Source organism: Chrysochloris asiatica, unplaced genomic scaffold, assembly GCF_000296735.1.
Source record: "Chrysochloris asiatica unplaced genomic scaffold, ChrAsi1.0 scaffold00048, whole genome shotgun sequence".
NCBI lineage: Eukaryota > Metazoa > Chordata > Mammalia > Afrosoricida > Chrysochloridae > Chrysochloris > Chrysochloris asiatica.
Window position 1 is genome coordinate 7780669 of NW_006408566.1, and position 20762 is coordinate 7801430.

Genomic DNA, 20762 nt, shown 5'->3' on the forward strand with positions numbered 1-20762 from the left:
GAAAATAATGTTAAAATGCTTGGCTGTCTACTGAATCTTGGTATTCCTTGCATTACATTATAAAATAAACACTGGAAGGGGAGAGAAAGGAAAAATCACCATAGAAAGCTTGTAAGTCCGTCTTCTGCCTATAACTGATTGGAATACCTAAATTGGGGATACAACGTGCCCAGTGAAGGAGGTTTCCTGCGGAGCCTCTGCATTACATAAGACTATAGGTGGAATCCTGAACAGCATCCAGAATCTTCAGAAGTGGGAAATTTCCCCCTGAGAGGACAGGCAGACCATCCTGAAGTGGCTAGAAGAACAGAAGATACCTCTTGAAATAAAGACTGACAGGAAAAATACAAAACAATATAGGCAGACTGACCGATTACTAAAAGAACAAGCAAGTTGCCAACCCAGGAGACATCAAGGCAAAGGGTAAGGTCCCCTCAGAGTAAATACCCTTCCAAGACTAAGACTCAATGGGAATACACGCTCTGATGGGTGACCATGTTCACCACCGACAAGGGGAAGTGAGGGAAAAACAGCTATGAGGCTGCAAGCTAAGCCCTACAACTTTCAATAGATTCCTGTGAACCCAGGAGGAGACCTGGTTGGCCAGCAGTGTGGCAAGACCTGGGGACTCTTGGGCCCAGAATCAATGACATTGCCATGGAGGACTGGAGTGGACAGTGAATTGTCCAGTAGATAAGAAGAGAGGACATATGCACAAGAACACCCACACTTACAGATAATACCCATTTGGCCTAGCCTCAATGACTGGATGATCAGAGCACAACTAGAAGAAGAAAGAAGAGGAAAAAAAGAGTAATCTGATAACAATTTGATGAACTTGACCTACACCTATGGATGTAGCAACTCAAAAGAGGGAACAAATCTTTACAGCAAGGAACATTCCCACCCCCTCCATACACAGAGTAGACAGGGATAGGCAACTTGGACATTGGCTATCCAAAATAGGGGAGTTACAAAGGCAAGAAGTGACTGGCTTACAAGCTTTCAAGAGGGCGTGGAGGAAGGTAGAATCTCCACTGAGTAGTATCCAATCTGTCTAGGAGGGGCTGATGCAAGGAAATGTGGATAGGTCTCTGTGATACAAGGGTGAATAATTGTTACCAGGACTGATTGTGAAGGTTGTAAATGTAAAAATAGACATTTTGTGGCAAGGAGGGGAGTGACTAACTTGCAGGCTAGGAGCAGAGGTCCCTGGAACCATGAAGGAGAAGAGCGGAGAGCGGAACCGTACCCAGAGAGGCAGCGATCCTGGAGATAGAGGCAGAGATGATGACATGGAGAGATGGAGCAGCTGGGAACTCAGGACCCAGGGAGGGAGAGTGGCTGTGTGTTGATGACCAGGGGTGGGGGGGTCGGGGGGTGGAGAGGAACAGGCTTATAGAATGTACACTTTCGTTGATTGGTGATACGTGGATGGGATTGTAAACATGGCAATGAAATAATATACGATAGGATGAATGTAAAACTGATGTTCTCCCATGTAAACTGTCACATAATTCACAATAAAACTTTTAAAAAACAAAATCTAATTTGAAAAAAAAAAAAGGCCAATACCAGTCCATTTCAGCTCACTAATACCTAGGATATTGATGTTCATACATTCCATTTCATTTTTGACAATATACAACTTTCTTAGATTCATTCTTTGTACATTCCATGCTCTGATTATTAATGTTATCTACAGCTGTTTCTCATCATTTTGATTATTAATGTTATCTACAGCTGTTTCTCATCATTTTGAGTTGTGCCCAATCATCAAATAAAGGTCATGAAAGCTTCCTCTATTCGTGTCATCATCGAGGAGGTCAATTTTCTCTTGCCATATTTTGAGTGATTTTAAACCAGAGTGGCTCATCTTCTGGCACTAGTTTGTCTTAGTCTGGAAGATCAGCTGAAAGCTGTTCACCATGGTTGTGCCCTGCTGGTATTTAAAATGCCAGTTGTATGGCTTCTCTGGTAGCGTAGTGGTTACGAATCGGGCTGCGAACCTTAAGGTCAGCGGTTCGAAACCACCAGCCGCTCCGCGGGAGAAAGATGAGGCATTCTACTCTCGTAAAGATTTACACCCTCGGAAACCCTGTACAGGGTCGCTATGGGTCGGAACTGACTCGACGGCACTTAACAACAACAACAACAATGGCTTCTAGCCTCACAGCAATCTGCAAGCCACCAAAGTATGGCAAACTTACAGAAGAGTGGTGGAGTTGGATAATAGGGAACATAATGCAACATCCTTAATAGAAGTGCTGGTATTGCACTGTAGGATAAGCACTCAACCTCAAGGTCAGTATGTACTGCCAGCTGCTCCTTGGAAACCCTGTACAGGGTTAAGTAAGTCAGATCTGACTCGACAATATTTAACAACAACAATAACAATAAGGGCAAAAAGAAAAACAAAATATAGTTCAACTACTCGTTTTGGTACACAGAAGGAACTCAGTGTTTGCTGAATGCGCATATGTTAGTTTTTTGATGCTGTTTTGCGGGGGAGAGGCTCAGGGAATGTAAGGTGGCTTTTATTATCATATCATTTTTACTAACTAGACTCCTTAAATATAATTGTCCAGGTAATGTTCTCAATTCTTCATTTCAGTTTGCACAGGACTCTCATTCTTAACTTGACAAAAGGAATACACATAAAGAGTCATTCTCAATATTCTTTTGAATCAGATAGCGCCAGGGTTTCTATTGACTGAACTGTAATCTAATTACTTGTCTCACATTTGCCTAGATTTATTTGTGCCTTTGTATTGTTCCAAGGTAGAATTCTTAATTTCCGCTGCTTTTAAAATATACCTGATAAAAATCTTATTAATAGCATAGCTCACAAAATCAGCATTATAAATTTGGAGACTAGTGAATATGTAGGAAAAATCGTTTCTACGCTATACTAGTTTGTTCCTATGAAAAATTCAAGATAATGTTTAAGATGTTTAAGTCATTAAATGCTTAAGACGTAACTTGCAAACGTATGACTACATAAAGCATGTTCTTTTTAGAGGAGAGTTCTTCCCCAGTGAGACAATGGCACACTGGATATGAGTTCTAGGAGCTCCATACAGGATAAATAACATCACTTTCATAATATGTATTATATTAACTTATAAGCAGAAATCACAACAACAAAAGGATAAAAAATTGTATGGTAAGGAAAGTTCCAAACAATGCTTCTTTGAAAGTTATTTCCAAAAAATAAATTTGAAAACACATAATGAATTTAAATATATCCCAACCCTTTGCTTGAAAATGATAAGTAAAATAGGAAGCAATGTATTAAATAACATGCTCTAAAACATTAATATTTTGTTAGGATAGAAAATCATTAAAAACAACCATTCATAATTAATAATGATAATATTTATGTAGCACTTGGTGATTCGCCAAAGTGTTTCCTTAGCGCATCATATGTGAACTATATAGTATTTATGTGAATATTTTTGTTGTAGTTCCCCCCAAAGCGAAGTACAATTTTAGCTAGCAGTCTTTCTACAAGCAGATAATTTTCCAAGTCAACAAGGCTTCCTCCTCCTCTCAGAACCTCCTGTTACTAAGTATTGTTAGTTCTAGTGTCTTAACATTTGGTCAATTTGACCCCACCTTTCCATTTCTTCCTATGTAGAATAAAAGATATCTGAAATCAGAAAGTCTACCAGTGTGATTATTTATATTCTCATACTTAAAATAGTATTCAACACATAGGTGCTTGATAAATAGCTTTAAACAAATGACTAAACTTTTATAGTCCCATTTTATCTTATTTCCTAAGTCAATCCCTCACTAACTTCTAGGAAATTCCCTATCTGACATCATGATCAGATTTTCTTATACACCTTATACTTGGCTACTTAACCAATTTTATTTAACAGATCTAGTTGTTTTAATCTCTACTAAACAATGCTTGTCTCCTTATTGTCAAAGAAATCAAATTCAAGTCCTCACTCTGCCATTTAAAGTTGATCACTAATGGTTTTAACTTGACTTTTCACCTGATCACCCACTACTCCCGACATGGTCTTCAGTTTCAAAACATCATCTTAGGCATCACTCCCCATCACTCCTCAGACCTTCTTGCTTATTTGACTCTGTGCATGTAGGTCCTTGGCCTAAAGTGACCATTGTTGTTGTTGTTGTTGCTCAATGCTGTTGAGTCAGTTCTGACTTATAGCAACCCTGTATAGGGTTTCTGAGGAACAGCTAGTGAGCTTGAAATCCCAACCTGGGGGTTCAAATTGACTTTGCAGCCCATTGCATTAACCCACAGCACCATACCAGGACTCCTTAAAAGTGACCATGCCTTCCATCATTGCCTACTGAAACGTCTAAGTCCTTCAGCATTTTTCTAAAATGCCATCTCATTGATGACACTCTGATCAGAGGCCATGACTTTGCTAACACGTTTTGTTGTTGTAAAGTGTGGCCAGTTAGTTCCAATGCATAGCAATCCTGTATAGAGCTTACAAGGAGAGGGTGGTGGGTTTGAACTGAATAACTTGTGATTAGCAGTCCAGTGCCTTTCCTATAGTGCCACACCAGAACTCCTTGCTGTCATATACACCTATATTATTCTGCTTTGCATCTTATTCTGAGTACTCTAAGCTACCCAAGGTCAGCATCTATACCTTACTTAGATTTTACACTAAAACATCTACCACATGTAGTATATAGCTCATAATTATCTGCTAAATTGAAATGATTTCAAAGAGTAGGGCACAAGATAAAACAAAACAAAACAAAAAAACTACCCTCTTGAATGAATAGTAAGGAAAACATAGAATTGAGTTCCATAAATATGTGTTTGAATCTTATCTTTGCTTTTTACAACATTAATAATTCAGGTAAAATTTTTATTTGAACCTATCGGAAATCAAAAGACATATTGCATTAGACAAATCTGCAAAAGATCTCTTTAAAGTGTTAAAAAAAAAGCAAAGATGTCAGTGTGAACTAAATCTGACCCTAGGCATGGTATTTTTAATCACCTTATATGCATGTGAAAGTTGGACAATAATAAGGAAGCCTGGAGAATAATTGATGTATTTGAATTACAGTGTTGGCAAAGAATTCTGAAAGTACCATGAACTGCCAGAAGATCAAACAAATTAGTTTTGGGAGAAATACAGTCATAATGTTTCTTAGAAGCAAGCCTAGCTAGACTTCATCTCTCTTTCTTTGGACACATTTTCAGGAGGAACCAGTTCCTGGAGAAGGATATCATGCTTGGTAAGTAGAGGGTCAACAAAAAAGAGAAAGTCCTCCAAAGAGATGGATTGACACAGTGGCAGCAATGATGGACTCAAACATAATAATAATTGTGAGGATGGTGCCAGACTCCAACAACAACAACGTTGGAGGCACAGCCCTTTCAACTGTAAAATGGTAGCCCTTATATTATCTACTTCACAGGTTGTCTATAGAACTTAAACCGGATTATGGGAAAGACAAAACGTACCAGTTGCCGTAGTAGAGTTGATTCTGACTCACAGCAATCCCACATATTACAATAGATAGTACGTACACTTTAACAACTTGGATGAATAAAAAATGAAAGCTGTTATAGTCCTTCTTAATTAACTCTATCTGGTGAAGAATGAAGGAATGGTGTGTGTGCAAAGAGATGAAAAGGAAAACAAGAGCATTCTCATTTTTTTCCCAACAGTCAGAATTGCCCACTGGAATGAAACTTAGCATTTGGACACAATACCTTAAAATGAATGCCCAGCCAAGTCAATGCATTGCTATACGATAGCCTTTAAAAGTGGTTCACTCTGATAAATTGTTTTGAGGTTTAGAATTTATCATGTGTTTAATGTATTAAGCTAACAAAGAGGCTTTTTTTTTTTTTTTTTCCTCCCCCTTTTTAACACAAATCTCCAGAGGTTCTCTACCTATCCTTTACTTCCCACTGAGTATTTTCTCTTTGCTGGATTCATTTTAAAAACTAAAGAGCTTGCCACTTTCCCTGGAAAATACTGTAACTCTATTCTGTGTTCATACCATTGTCTGAGGGTGCCTCTTATTTAGAAGCCAACACAAAAGACTGCATAGGATGAGAGAAGAGGGAGAAATGGTGCTGAGAACTCATCTCCAGGTTATAGTGGTCTGTCTCCAGAGAAAGCTGTTTCCCATGTCATTTTCTGCCTCAGATATTTCTGACTTTAGAGATAAGCTCGATGCAGGTTATGATATCTGAGAACTCCAGACATTTTTGGCTCATTGTGCTATAATATGATTTTAGAAAGGCATACACAACTCACATTCCTAGTCTGAGGCTTTCCCACATTTCTGCATAGCTGATGACATTTTAATTTCTTTTTTTTTTTTTTTTTAAGTCCAGAGAAGGAGAAAACATCTGCCCATTATCTGTGAGAATATAATAGTCACCTCTTTGGAGTGAGGGTTGGGTTATGAATCAGTGTTTTCATGCTTCTTCATTTCATTTATGTGCAGGTTTACTAGACACCCTGGACTGATTTGAAACCTCCCAATGACGTCAATGGGGCAGAGAAATTGGAGCAACGGAGACAGCTGCAATGCACCAAGTCTACTGAGGTTTTATTCTTTTCTCCTAGGGCGACATCTGAGACAAATATTATCAATCAAGCCCTCCTGGCTCAGCACCAAATCAAAGGCACTTTATCATTCAAAGCAGTAAAAGCTGCAATTAGATGATCTGCTCAGCTTTTCCCTAGGAATATTTTGTTCATGACAATTAATAATGCAATTAAAACTGAATTAAGCAAAAGAATGCTTACTAAAATATTTCACTTAAATATGAGTACAGTTTCCACTTATCAGATTACTATAGATCACTTTCTGCATATATTTTGCATAAAAATTCATAACAGTCAAATATATACACCTTTTTAAAAAGCACTAATAGAAGTCAAGTGATAAATGTTAAGCAGTTTCCAAGAAATGTCTAACTATTAAGGGAGAAAAAAATTGTGTAGATACCAATATGTTGTTGTTGTTAAGTGCCATCAAGTCAATCATGACCCATAGTGACCCTGTATAGGGTTTCCGAGCTTGGACCTCCAACCTTGTGGTTCAAATAGACTTTGAAGTCCAGTACATCAACACACAACGCCACACCAGGACTCTAGATACTGACATAAGAAAACTTTATTGTCACTTAGAATCAAAGACTAAAACAAAACAAAACAAAAAACCTGGCACAATTGAATAAAAGGAAATGAGTGCTTTGTGATTTAGTCTTCTTTGAAAAATAGTTAAAATACAATAAAAAAGAAAGCATAGCAACAATTTTGTGGTTTGTTAAGCACAGCATAGTATTTACTGATTTTCAACCTACTCAGGAATAGTCTTACTTGCTCAAGGATATATTAGCAATTGAAATCTTAAAAAACACACAACAATTACTCTAATTATAAAGCTTTAAAATAAAGACCTCTGTGTGGCACTGCAGGATGAACACTAAATGCCAAGGTCAGTTTAAACTACCAGGTCGGTGGTTCAATCTCAAAAGCTGCTCCTTGGAAACCCTATGTAGGGTCACTATGAGTTGGAATGGACTCAATAGCACTTAACAACAATAACACTCTGTCTCTTTTGCTCAGATTTTTTTTTTTTTTTAAAGAAGGGAACTTTAAATTACTAAGGATACCTAAGGTTAATCATAGAAAGTGTAACTAATATACACCCTTAAAATGGACTTTTGTTTTCAAAGATTCCTGGGAAGGCTAGCCATAGAATGAATACATGCATGTATGCAATACAGAACTAACTGTGTATGGCCACCCCTCTCTTCCTGGAGTTTTCGTTGGCAAACAATGTGGCAACAAAATACATGTAAAGCAGAAAAAAGACAAAAGTAGGAGTGAAAATAAGAGAGAATTAACAAAGTCAATCTCAAGGTTATATAGCCAAATTGAGTAAGATCCAAAGCCATTTATCTAGAAAGTCAAAAAGGCCAACAATTTTAGGAACATAGAAAACAATACTCTTTAATAATGGTATATTTTCCATGAAGCATCACTGTCAGCTCTCTTCATGTTATCCACATCAGGTAATAATATATATGATGGATGGATATCTCTATAACTTAATAACAGACTCCAAAAACATGAAAGGTCATTATTCAGGAGATTTGCTTTCTCAATGAGGAACAAACAATGGAACATATGTTTTAATGTCAGCACTAAGAGTTTAGGTCAAAACCACATGATCATATTGATTAATGTAAAAAACCTTGCTGGACAAAATCCAACAATCATTCCTGAAAATAACTCTCAACAAAATAGGAATAGAAGGCAATTCCTCAACATAATTAAGAGCATATTTTCAAATCCAATAGCCAACATTACTCTCAACAGAGAGAAACTGAAAGCATTCCCTTTGCAAACAGGAACCAGATAAGGATGCCCTTTATCACCACTCCTATTTAATATTGTATTCGAAGTCTTAGACCTATAACACAAGTAAGGAAAATTGAAGGCATCAAAACTGGCAAAGAAGAAATAAAATTCTATTTTCAGATCTCTCTTTCAGATTATTGGAACTCATTGAAAGATTCTGAAAAATGTCAGGGTATAAGATCAATATACAAAGACCAGTTGGATTTCCCTACACCTATGAGACAGTTCTGAAAAGAAACTAGGGAAAAAAGAAATTAGGGAAACAAAACCATTTACAATAGATACTCAAAAGATGAAATACTAGGGAACAAATCTAACCACAGAAACAAAAGACCTACATAAAGAAAACTATAGAACACAATTAAAAAAATACAAAAAAAATATACAAAAATACAAAGAAACTTGCAAAAAATGAAAGACTATACCATGCTCATGGATAGGGAGACTTAACATTGTAAAAATGTCAATACTACCCAAAGCAATCTATAGATACAATGTAATCTCAATACAATTCCAAAATCATTCTATAAAGAGATGGAAAACCTGATGACTCAATTTAAATGCAAAGGAAAGAGACCTTGGATAAGCAAAGCATTGCTTAAAAAGAAAAGCAAAGTTGGAGGCCTCTCACTCCCTAATCTCAAAATCTACAACACAGTACAGTGGTTAAAACAGCCTGACATGGTTACAACAAAAGATGCATTTATAGTTGTTGTTAGGTGTCATTGAGTTGGTACCAACCCATAGCGACCTTATGCACAACAGAACGAAACACTGCCTGATCCTGGGCCAACCTCACTACTGTTGCCACGCTTGAGTCCATCGATGCTGCCACTTGGCCAATCTATCTCAATGGGGGTCTTCCTGTTTTTCTCTGGCCCTCCACCTTACCAAACATGATATCCTTCTCCAGTGATTGGTCCCTCCTGACAATATGTCCAAAGCATGAGAGACGAAGTTTGGCCATCTTGGCCTCCAAGGAGCACTCTGGCTGCACTTCTTCCAAAATGGATGTATTCGTTCTTTTGGCAGCCCATGGCACTTTCAATATTCTCCTCCAACACCATAACTCAAAAGCATCAATTCTTCTATGGTCTTCCTTATTCACTCATCTGTCAGTTTGTCATACTGTGGTGGCTTGTGAGTTGCTGTGATTCTGAAAGCTATGCCACCGGTATTTTAAACACCAGCAGGGTCATCCATGGTGGACAGGTTTCAGATGAGCTTCCAGATGAAGACAGACTAGGAAGAAAGAGAGACAAACTACTTCCGAATATTCAGTCACTGAAAATGGTTGATGTTCAACCATTTCAAGAGGTAACATATGATCAAGAACCAACAATACTGAAGGAAGAAGTTGAAGATTCACTAAAGACACTGGCAAAGAACAAGGCTCTGGGAATTGATGGAATACAAATTGAAATCTTTCAACAAACTAAGGCAGCATTAGAGGCACTCTCTCATCTATGACAAGAAATTTAGAAGACAGCTACCTGACCAACGGATTGGAAGAGATCCATATTTGTGACCATGACAAAGAGAGGTGACCTAATGGAACGTGGTAATCATGAGACAATATCATTAATATCACATGTAAGTAAAATTTTGCTAAAGATAATTTAAAAACAGCTACAGCAGTACATTGACATGGAGCAGCCAGAGGTTCTGGCCAGATTCATAAGAGGACGTGGAACGAGGGATATCATTGCTCATGTAAGATAGCTATTGTCTGATAGCAGAGAACACCAGAAAGATATTTACCTATGCTTTATTGACTATACAAATGCTTTCGACTGTGTGGATTATGACAAGCTATGGACAACATTAAAGAGGAAAGTATTCTGGAACACTTAATTGCGCTCATGAGGAACTTGTACGTAAACCAAGAGGCAGTCCTTCGAACAGAACAAAGAGATACTAAATGGTTTAAAACATGCCAGAGATGTATTCCTTCACCATATTTATTCAATCTGTATGCTGAGCAAACAATCAGAGAAGCTGGACTATATGAAGTAGAACATGGCATCAGGATTGAAGGAACTTTCATTAACAACCTGTGATATACACATGATATAACCTTGCCTGTAAAAAACAAAGAGGACAAGAAAACAAATATCCTCACAAATGGCCAATAAATAAAAACAAGATAAATGGGGGAAAAAATTGAAGTTGTCAAAGAATTTCATTTTGCTTGCATCAACCATTAACACTCCTGGAACCAGCAGTCAAAAAATCGAATGACATATTGCATGAGGCAAATCTGCTGCACAAAAATAAATAAATAAATAAAGTGTGCCTGACCCAAACCATGGTATTTGCAATCACCTCATATGCATGTGAAAATTGGACAGTGAATAAGGATGATTATAGAACAATTGATACATTTGAGTTATGTTGTTAGAGTAGAATATTAAAAATACCATGGATTGCCAGAAGAATAAACAAAGCTGTATTGGAAGAAGTACAGCCAGAATGCTCCTTAGAAGCCAGGATGGCCAACCTTCATCTCTCAGACTTTGGACATATTGTCAGGAGGCACTAGTTCCTGGGAAACAATATCATGCTAGGTAAAGTGATGGTCAGTGGAAAAGAGGAATACCTTCTATGATATAGATTGGCACAGTGGCAACAGCAATGGGCTCAAGTGTAGCAAAAATTGTGAAGTTGGCACAGAACCTGAAAGTGTTTCGTTCTGTTGTGCATAGGGTCACTACTAGCTATAATCATGTTAATGATACGTAACAATAACATCTCTACAAGAAAAAGACAAACAACCCAATTTTAAAAATTGGTACCGTACATGAACAGAGACTTTACCAAGGAAAATATTTAGGCAGTCAATAAACATATGAAGAAGTATTTACAATCATTAGCCATTGTTGTTGTTGTTGTTGTTGTTAAGTGCCATAAAGTCATTTCTGGCCCACAGCGACCCTGTATAGGGTTTCTAAGGAGCAACTGGTGAGCTTGAACCACCGAACTTGCAGTTCAAATGACTTTGCCGTCTGGCACATTAGCCCACAGCTCCATACCAGGACTCCATTGTTGTTGTTGCTAAGTGCCATTAAGTCAATTCTGACCCATAGCGACACTGTACAGGGTTTCCAAAGAGCAGCTGGTGAGCTTGAACCACTGACGTTGCAGTCCAAATGACTTTGCAGTCTTACACCGTAGCCTACAGCACCATACCAGGACTCCATTAGAGATATGCAAACCAAAACAATGAGATATCATCTCACCCAGCATTATTAGCAAAGTTCAAAAAGACTAAAAACATTGCTAGTGGGACTGTGAAATTGTTCATCAGCTGTGGAAAATGGTACGGTGTTTCCTCAGAAAGTTGGAAATAGAAATACTATATGACCCAGCAATTCCTTTACTTGGTATATATCACCAAGAAATAAGAGCCAGGACATAAGTAGATATCTACACACCAATATTCATCACAGTAAAATTAGCAATAGTGGAAAACTTGTCTCCTTAGCTAGCAGCTTGACACACATGCCAGTGTTATAAACAAGTAAGTCACTACCCTAGTGGTTACCTGGTCACAAAGGATTCCACTTCCTTGCCTTTCCTGAATTGGTTTTCTATGTGGCCCCAATTCAAGACATCAGTTCTTTTCTGGATTACAGCAACAGCTTCCTAACAAGTTTTATACTTCACCTATAAAACCATCCTTTTATATTATACATTTTGCCATACCACTTCCAGATTAAAAATCTTCATGACTCCTCAGAGCTTTTGTAGAAAAAAGTCTCTGTTCCTTAGGATGGCATAATAGACTTTATGTGATAATGTAGAATGCTTAACTTTCTAATTTTATCTTCTTGATGTGACCAACCATGCCAGAGTCTTTCAGTTCCCCAACTAGCTGTGTTGTGTTGTGTTTTCAGGTCTTTTCTAACCTTTTGCTCCATCTTTACTTTCTAATTGCTCTCACATGCCTTTATTAGGACAGACACTTATCAGATTGCAACACACATATTCCCTCACATGCCTGCTTCCTTCTTACTTGAGGGTGAACTCCTGGAGGGTACTACCTATGCTGCTCAAAGTTTTTCCTCAACATAGGAAGAGAATGGTGTACTGTTCTTTAAAAAAAAAAAAAAATGCTATATGAAGTAGAATATGGCATCAGGATGGGAGGAATATTGGAGGAACACAGGAACATTAACAACCTGTGAGATACAGATGATATAACCTTGCTTGTAAAAAGCAAAGAGGACAAGAAAAATGAGTAACTGAACATTGCTGTTGCTGTTGTTAAGTGCTGTCTAGTTAATTTCGACCATAGGGACGCTGTATAGGATTTCCAAGGAGCAGCAAGTGGGTTTGAAACTCTGATCTTATAATTAGAAGTCCAGTGCAAATCCTACAGTGCTTCACCAGGACTCCAAATGAACGTTGTTGTTGTTACGTGCCATCGAGGAGGTTCCGACCTAGAGCGATTTGGATGCATGATTTCAGTTGATCTACCTTACTTGGAGTCTTGGTGTGGCACTGTGGGCTGTTGTGCTGGACTGCAAAGTTGCTTTGAGCACCACCAGCTGCTCCTCGGAAACCATATACAGGGCTGATATGGGTCTGAACTAACTAGATGGCACTTAGCAACACAACAACACCACCTTACCAAAGAGATGATCTTGTGATTAGTAGTCCAGTGCTTATCCTACAATGCCATCAGCTCTATTGATCTTATTATTGCATGTTTTCCTTCCCTTTGAATGTATTTTTGATGAGTGGTAACACATGAAGAAGGCTCCTTTTAATCACTTGATAGATCTTATTCTTTATATCATATTGTTGGACCTCTTCCCCACATAACTTCTGTCTCTGTGTATAGTACCTAGTCTCCATTGACAGATAAAGGAGAAAGGATCATTGGTCTCTATGAATGCACAGTCACCAGTATAATCTGGTGCTTTGATACTAATAAGGAAACATGCTGGGTGAGTTTGCATGGTAAATAGTTATGAATCAATGACTTTGGATTAACCAAAGCAGTAAAAAGTATAGATCTTTTCTGACAGATGATTGATATGTAGAAACTAGATATTGAGCATATATGCTTCATTACCCAAACTTAATTGGAAAGTTCTTGAGTAACTTTCACTTATTTTAGTTTCAACATACAGTATACCTTAAATAGTGTGGCACTTTGCCTATGTTTGTACACCACAAAATTTGTGTTGAATGCTTATTTTTCAAACAATCAAAATCTTTTTTGGGGTATTCTCACACCAAAAAAATTAATCAACCAAACCATACCAAATAACAAATAAAACCTAAAATAACACTAACATATAGCGCTCACAGACACAGTTCAAAGCTATGGCAGCTCATGCTGAGATACTGAGTGTAGTTCCCTGCGGTAGAAGCTTGGCCACTTTTGCTGCTCAGTGTGTGAGCTGCCTCTTTGATGGCTCGCTGCCAAACAAATGCTGAAAGATAGTTTCACTTTTCACATTTTATCTTTAAAGTGAAAATCCCCTTCAGGTTTCTCTTGGTTAGTGAAAAGAGGTACTAATATTAGTAGGTCTTTCCTGAAATGAAAGTGATGTAAAACAAATTTTCAAAAAACGGGAACACCTGTATATTAGTGAACAAAAAAGAAAAAAAAAAAAAGTCATCTGCCCTTATTCCAGTTTGGGGTGGATAATAGAGATTAAGAGGTAGGATGGAAAAATAAAAGTTTACACGTGAGCCATATATATCAGTTTTCATCCTGAAGATCAACCGTGCCTTTTTCTATCTTACCCTGTAAGCCGTAAGGTTGACAGTTCAAACCTACCAGCTGCTCCTTAAAAACCCTCTACAGGGTAGCTATGTGTCAACAACAACAACAACACCCCTTTGAATGTGCTTTTTTATCTATATGGAATGTTAATGGTTCCCTTATCCCATGAGACCAACGTCAACTCTCACCTCCTGTGGGAAGCCTTTGCTAGGTCTCCTAGGGGCCCCAGGGAGGTCTATGTATATCACTTTGCTGGAATTCCTCAGATTGCCTTCTAACTGACATGTATCTGTTTCCCTCACAGTAACTCTGGTGGCACAGTGAATAACTGAGAGGTTGGCGGTTCGAACTTGTAGCAACCATCAACAGTCTCCATAGGAGAAAGGACTTGTGATCTGCTCCAGTAAAGGTCACAGCCTAGGAAACTCTATGGAGAAGTTCTACTCTGAAATATTGGGTCCGATTGAGTTGGAATTGATTGGATGGTACACAACAACAACAACATTGCATTGCCATGTGGACCGTGGTAATTTAGTGGTAGAATTTTCACCTTTGATGTGGGAGAGACTCTTGTTCAACTCCTGACCAATGTACCCAAGGGACAGCAGCCACCACCTGTCTGCCACTGGAAGCTGCATGGTATGATGATGCTGAACAAGTTTCTGCAGAGCTTCTAGACTAAGAACTAGCCTGGAGATAGCTGAGAACTTCCCAAAATCAGCCAACTGCAAATCCTGTGAATCACAACAGTCCCTTCTAATCTGGAAACAATCATGGGGATGATACTTGGGGTCCCCATGAATCAGGGGTCAACTTGATGGCAGCTAACTTCAGCCAATTGTATTTTCAGGGCCATACAGCACAGAAAGAACACATAACACTATAGAGTGGTTGTTATCGGTGTTCTGTTGAGTTGGTTTTGATTCATAGAGAGCCTGTATAGGGTTTCCAAGGAATGTGTGATATGTTTGAATCACCACGGTTGCTATGAGTCGGAACCTACTCAAAGGCTCTGAACAGCAACAATTCTGTTGTCAGCAGTCCAGTGTCGATCCTAAAGTGCAACATCAGGACTCCAAATGCTTATGGTGGCAGTAGTTGTGTGCCTTAGAATCAGTTCTGACTCACAGGTATCCTGTATAGCATTTCCAAGGTTGTGGGGTTTGAACTGCTGACCTTGCCAACGTGTAACCCACTATGCTATCAGGGTTCCTTATAATAATAAAGTTGTTGTTGTTAAGTGCCATGGAGTCAGTTCTGGCTCATAGTGACCCATAGGGGGGTTTCTGAGGAACAGATGGTGGGTTTGAACTGCCGACATTGTGATTCTCAGTCCAGTGCTGATCCTTCAGCACCATACATTTGTTCAAGAATGACCACAGTTTTATTTTATTATTTATAAAGAAAAGATTAAGTATAAGGTTAGCTATGATTAGGATGCTTCTTTGCGCACCATCCACACCAAAGCCTGGATAACCTATATGTTTAAGAGAGACTTTGTTTGAAATAGAACCATTTTATGTGAGATAGATCAGCATTGTTTTACTAAAAAGTGATTCAGCAGGCATGATAATTCAAAAGCTTTTTACTTAAAACTGATTTTCAGCAGGCATGATCATTCAAAAGCTAACTTTTAATTAGTTGGTGTAAATAGCCTTGATATAAATAATAATGTATGGCTTGATTATAAAATTTCATCTGTGCTATCCTCATTTGGATAAATTAAGGAGTATAGTTAAGATGCTGATTTTCTTCAACCACCTAATTATCACAGGAAAATTAAATTACTGTTACTCTGAGACGGTTAGCCATCGAACTAACTTACTATGATCAAACATCTGACTAAAAGAGCTTACTTCGGGAATGCTATGATGTAAGACAAGGAATATTCCAAAAGTGGAGTATCTGGAGCTTAAGCCAGTGCCTAGACCCCACTCTAGGACTCTATTTGTAGTTTGCAAAGTATTATCTGTCACATTAGCTGTCTGTTTATTTGTCAGTGACCTCCAATATTCATTCTCTCTTCAGCTTAGGTAAGCTTGCCTTTGTTGAATCAACTATGGAATGAAACGGAAGTTATGTGTCCAATGGAGAGAAAGTTCTTAGGAGCAAGCTAACATCCCTTCCTGTAAATAACTCTCAGAGTAATTTTAGGTCTTCTATCAAGCTGAGTCCCAGTGTGTCACGGTAGGATAAGCACTGGACCACAAGATCGGTTTGAACTACAAGGTCAGCAGTTCAAACCCACCAGGTCCTGGGAGACTCCTATACAGGGTCGCTATAATTTGGCACCAACTCAACGGCACATAACAATAACAACAATCAAACTGAAAGTTGCCCTAGTAGCATAATGGATTATGAGCTAGGCTGTTAGCAGGGGAAAGATGAAACTTTCTGCTTCTGTAAAGATTTCGAGCCTCAGAAACCCTATACAGGTTCACTATGAGTTACAGGCCACTTGATGGCACACAAGCTGATAAGAACTCCTGGTGTGGCACTGGACTGATAATCACAAGGTCAGCAGTACAAACAAACAAACTGCTCCTCAAATATCCTATACAGGATTGCTATGAGTTAGAATTGACGCTGATATAAGGAAGCCTGGTAGCACTGTGAGTTAAGTAAGCATGGGCTGTTAACCACAATGTTGGAGGTTCAAATCCCCCAATTGCTACATGGGAGAAAGGTGAGGCTCTCTTCTCTTGTAAAGATTTACAGTCTCAGACAAAATCAGGAGCAGATTTATTCTGTTCTATGGAGTCCCGGTGTGGCGCTGTGGGCTAATGCATCAGACTGCAAAGTTGTTTGAACTGCAAGGTTGGAGGTATAATCTCTCCAGCTGCTTCTTGCAAACTCTATAAAGGGTCGCTATGGGTCGGACTCCAATTGACGGCACTTCACAACAATAACACAGAGTCACTGGAGTTCTGGTGTGGCACTGTGAAATAAAGTACTAGACCATAAGGTCAGTTTAAACCACAAGGTCAGTGGTTCAAATTCACCAGCCTTTCCTTGGAAACCCTATAAATAGTTGCTATGAGTTGGAACCAACTTGACGGCGCTTAACAATGACAACAACATAGGGTCACTAGAGGTGAGAATTGACTCATAGGTAGCACGTTTTTTAAAGCTGATAGCCTGAACCATCTGCTTTTTTAAAAAAAGTTTTTATTGTAAACTGAGTGATAGTTTACATTGGAGAACATCGGTTTTACACTCATCCTATCATTTTTCATTTCATTGCAATGATCACAATCCCCTCCATGCATTCAACAGCATTTGCTTCCATTCCCTCTTTTGTTTTTGTATGTACACCAAAACACTCAGGAATATATAATCATTGAAACAACCTAAGGGCACATTCTGCAAGCCTGCCTCCTGGCCACCATCACACAGCCTTTCTCTTTCCATGAGTCTAGAATCCTCAGCTGCTCTATCTCTCCATGTCCTCATCTCTGCCTCCATCTCTGGTGTCACTGCTCTTCTGGGTAGGGTCCCACATTTTGCTCCTGCTCTTCTCCCTTTGGAACCATCTGCTTTAAAACAGTTTATAGTACTTCAATAAATACTTTTAAAAACTGAGTAAGAATATAGATTCTTTCTTGGTCTTTCTTCTCTTGGGAAAAAAAAAAGGAGAAAAGTATCATTTCTCAAGGAAATAATCTCATTCAAAGAGCTGATTCTCCTGCCGTCTACTTCAGGCAAGTACACTCACACTTCTTAAGCATCCCTAATACCTAGCTTCATGCTGAATATAGCAAACAGAGAATGATAAATAGATGGCTCTGGCTTATAAGTGTATGCTCTGCTTGAGCAAGCTGTATACGATTTTTGGAAATAGCAAAAGAAGGAAGAAATAATGTAATTCTTCAAATACTATATACAATTTTCCCCAGCAAAGTAGGCTTACAGGCATTTCACTCATGCTGCTGATCTGTGGTTAAAGCCTCAAGAGGAGGCTAATGTCCAAAAGCAAAGAGAAAAAAAACCCAAAACAAACTATTTTTAAAGTTTTGAGTACTTGTGTTCTCCTGAAATTAATGATTTTTTAGTTGAAATAATTTTGTCTGATATCTGTATCTAATGTCAGTATCTAATTGTTTGTATTTGATAGTTGTGGAGTGCTGGTATAGCGCTGTAGGATAAGCTCGGTTTCAACTGCAAGGTTGGCGGTTGCTTCTTGGAAACCTTATAGAAGTTCGCTGTGGGTCGGAACCAACTTGACAGCACTTAACAACATCAATTGTGAGTTTGTAGTTCAAACCGGCTTTGCGGTTGAGTGCTTATCCTAAATTATCACACCAACACTCCATAACAACAACAACAACAACAAATGTCAATAAAATATAATGTATTCAAATCTTTGTGAATATTCAAACTTATTAGCTTTTATTTTCTTACATGACATGAACTTGATCTCAGACACATTTTTCTCATTTGGAATTGGGCAATTAAAGTAAAGCTGCTTCCTACAGCTAAAAAACAGCAACAAAATTATCCTTTACAGCAGAACTCCACACAAGTTTGCAGAATTATTGCTAATAGATATTAAAAATCGTTTTGTGTAGTTTAAATGTTAGCTTCTACTCAGTGTTCAGCAGTAACAAATACTGTGTTTGGTTCTATGGTTTTCTATCTCTTTCAAAGAACAAAAAGTATTAATTGGCTTCTGGAAATGTTTACAAATCTATAACTTAGCTTCTAATATGATTATGAATGCAATAAAAAGAGTTTAGGCTAAACTCATTATTCTTCCTACTGAATATCTTAAATATGAATGTATCCTGCTTTAGGGAATCATGAAAAGTACAAATTAGATACATATAAAACAAATATATTTGAAAATAGTTTTACTATAAAAATAATTCTGCTCTTTGCTGAAGGATTTCCCGTAGGGTTTCTCTAAAGTTTAGATACTCTAGTACATTTAAGTGATTGTTTACATTTAACTAATTGATGTGGGCGTAGTTGAAAATGTAGAGCTCAATTTTATTTCCTCACCTGAATTCATTGTTAGTTGTATTTCTACAGAAAAAAAAAATATATAGCTAATGTAACTTTATAAATATACGCAAGTCTAAGGAGCTCAACTGTTAAGGAGTTATATAAAAAACAGACAATGGAGAATGAAGCGTCCAGCTGATAAGAAGAGAGGCCAAATGCACAAGAACACCCACACTTGCAGATAATACCCATTTGACCTGGCTTCAATGGCTGGATGATCAGAGCTCAACCAAAAGAAGAAAGAAGAGGAAATAAGGAGTAATCTGATACAATTTGATGAACTTGATCTACACCTATGGATGCAGTAGCTCAAAAGAGGGAACAAATCTTTACAACAAGGATCATTCCCACCCCCTCAATGCACAGGGTAGACAGGGATGGGCAACTTGGACACTGGCTACCCAAAATGAAGGGTGGTGGCTACAAAGGCAAGAAGTCACTGGCTTACAAGCTTTCAAGAGGGAACCTAGATCCAGAGGGCATGGAGGAAGGTAGAATCTCCACTGAGTAGTATCCAATCTCGCTGGGTGGGACTGATGAAAGGAGATGGGGATAGCACTCATGTAGTACAAGTGTTGTTGTTGTTAAGTGCCATCGAGTAGGTTCCAACCCATAGCGACCCTGTACAGGGTTTCCGAGGATGTAAATCTTTATGGGAGTAGAAAGCCTCATCTTTCTCCCACGGAGCTGCTGGTAGTTTCGAACCGCTGACCTTAAGGTTCGCAGCCCAATTCGTAACCACTACGCTACCAGAGCTCCTTATGTAGTACAATAGTGAATAGTTACTATCAGGACTGACTGTGAGGGTTGGAAATGTAAAGGTAGACATTTTGTAGCAAAAGGAGGAGAGTGGTTGACTTTTTAGTCTAGGAGCAGTGGCCCCTGGGACCATCACGGGAGAAGAGCAGAGTGCGGGACCCTACTCAGAGAAATGGTGATGCCAGAGATGGAGGCAGAGACGATGACGTGGAGAGATGGAGCTGCTGGCAACTCGAGACCCAGAAAGAGAGAGGGTCTGTGTGCTGATGACAGAGGGGCAGACTCGCAGGAGTGTACCCTTTGGTTGGTTGAGGAGATTGTAACCATGGCAATGAAATGATATACGATAGGATGAATGTAAAGTTAACGTTCTCCCATGTAAGCTATCACATAATTCACAATAAAACAGTTAAAAAAAAAAAAAAACAGACAAATTTTCATCAGGCAGATGGTTTACAAGGATACTCTAGGTACGTTTCCAAGATATTTGCAGTAGAACCTCGAAAAAAATCTACAACTTGTAATTCAACAATTTAATTGTGATGCATCGTTTTCATTGTTGCAAAAAAAAACCCCCAAAAAACAGAGTTGTTGTTAAGTGCCATTGAGTTGGCTTTGACTTATAGGGTTTCTGAGGAACATTGATGGGTTTGCACCACCAACCTTGTGGTTAGCAGTCCAGTGCTTATCCTACAGCACAGATTATAGACAAATGCAAAAGATTCTTGCAGGCTTAGCAGCACTTGATTTTTTTCATCCTAAAATGGAATATGACACTGCGTCATGGAGCGAATAGCCCTCTTTATTCCCATAGAAAACACCTAACCAGCCTTTGTCTTCAAATATTGGCGTAGGTCTGCCTT

The 20762-nt window shown here is 38.5% G+C and overlaps 1 protein-coding gene across 2 annotated transcripts in view; it reads right to left on the reverse strand.

The window, feature by feature from the left end:
- PDE4B (phosphodiesterase 4B, cAMP-specific) overlaps nucleotides 1–20762 on the reverse strand; it is an 814686-nt gene that overhangs the window by 359818 nt on the left and 434106 nt on the right. The gene's annotated exons all lie outside the window — the stretch shown is intronic.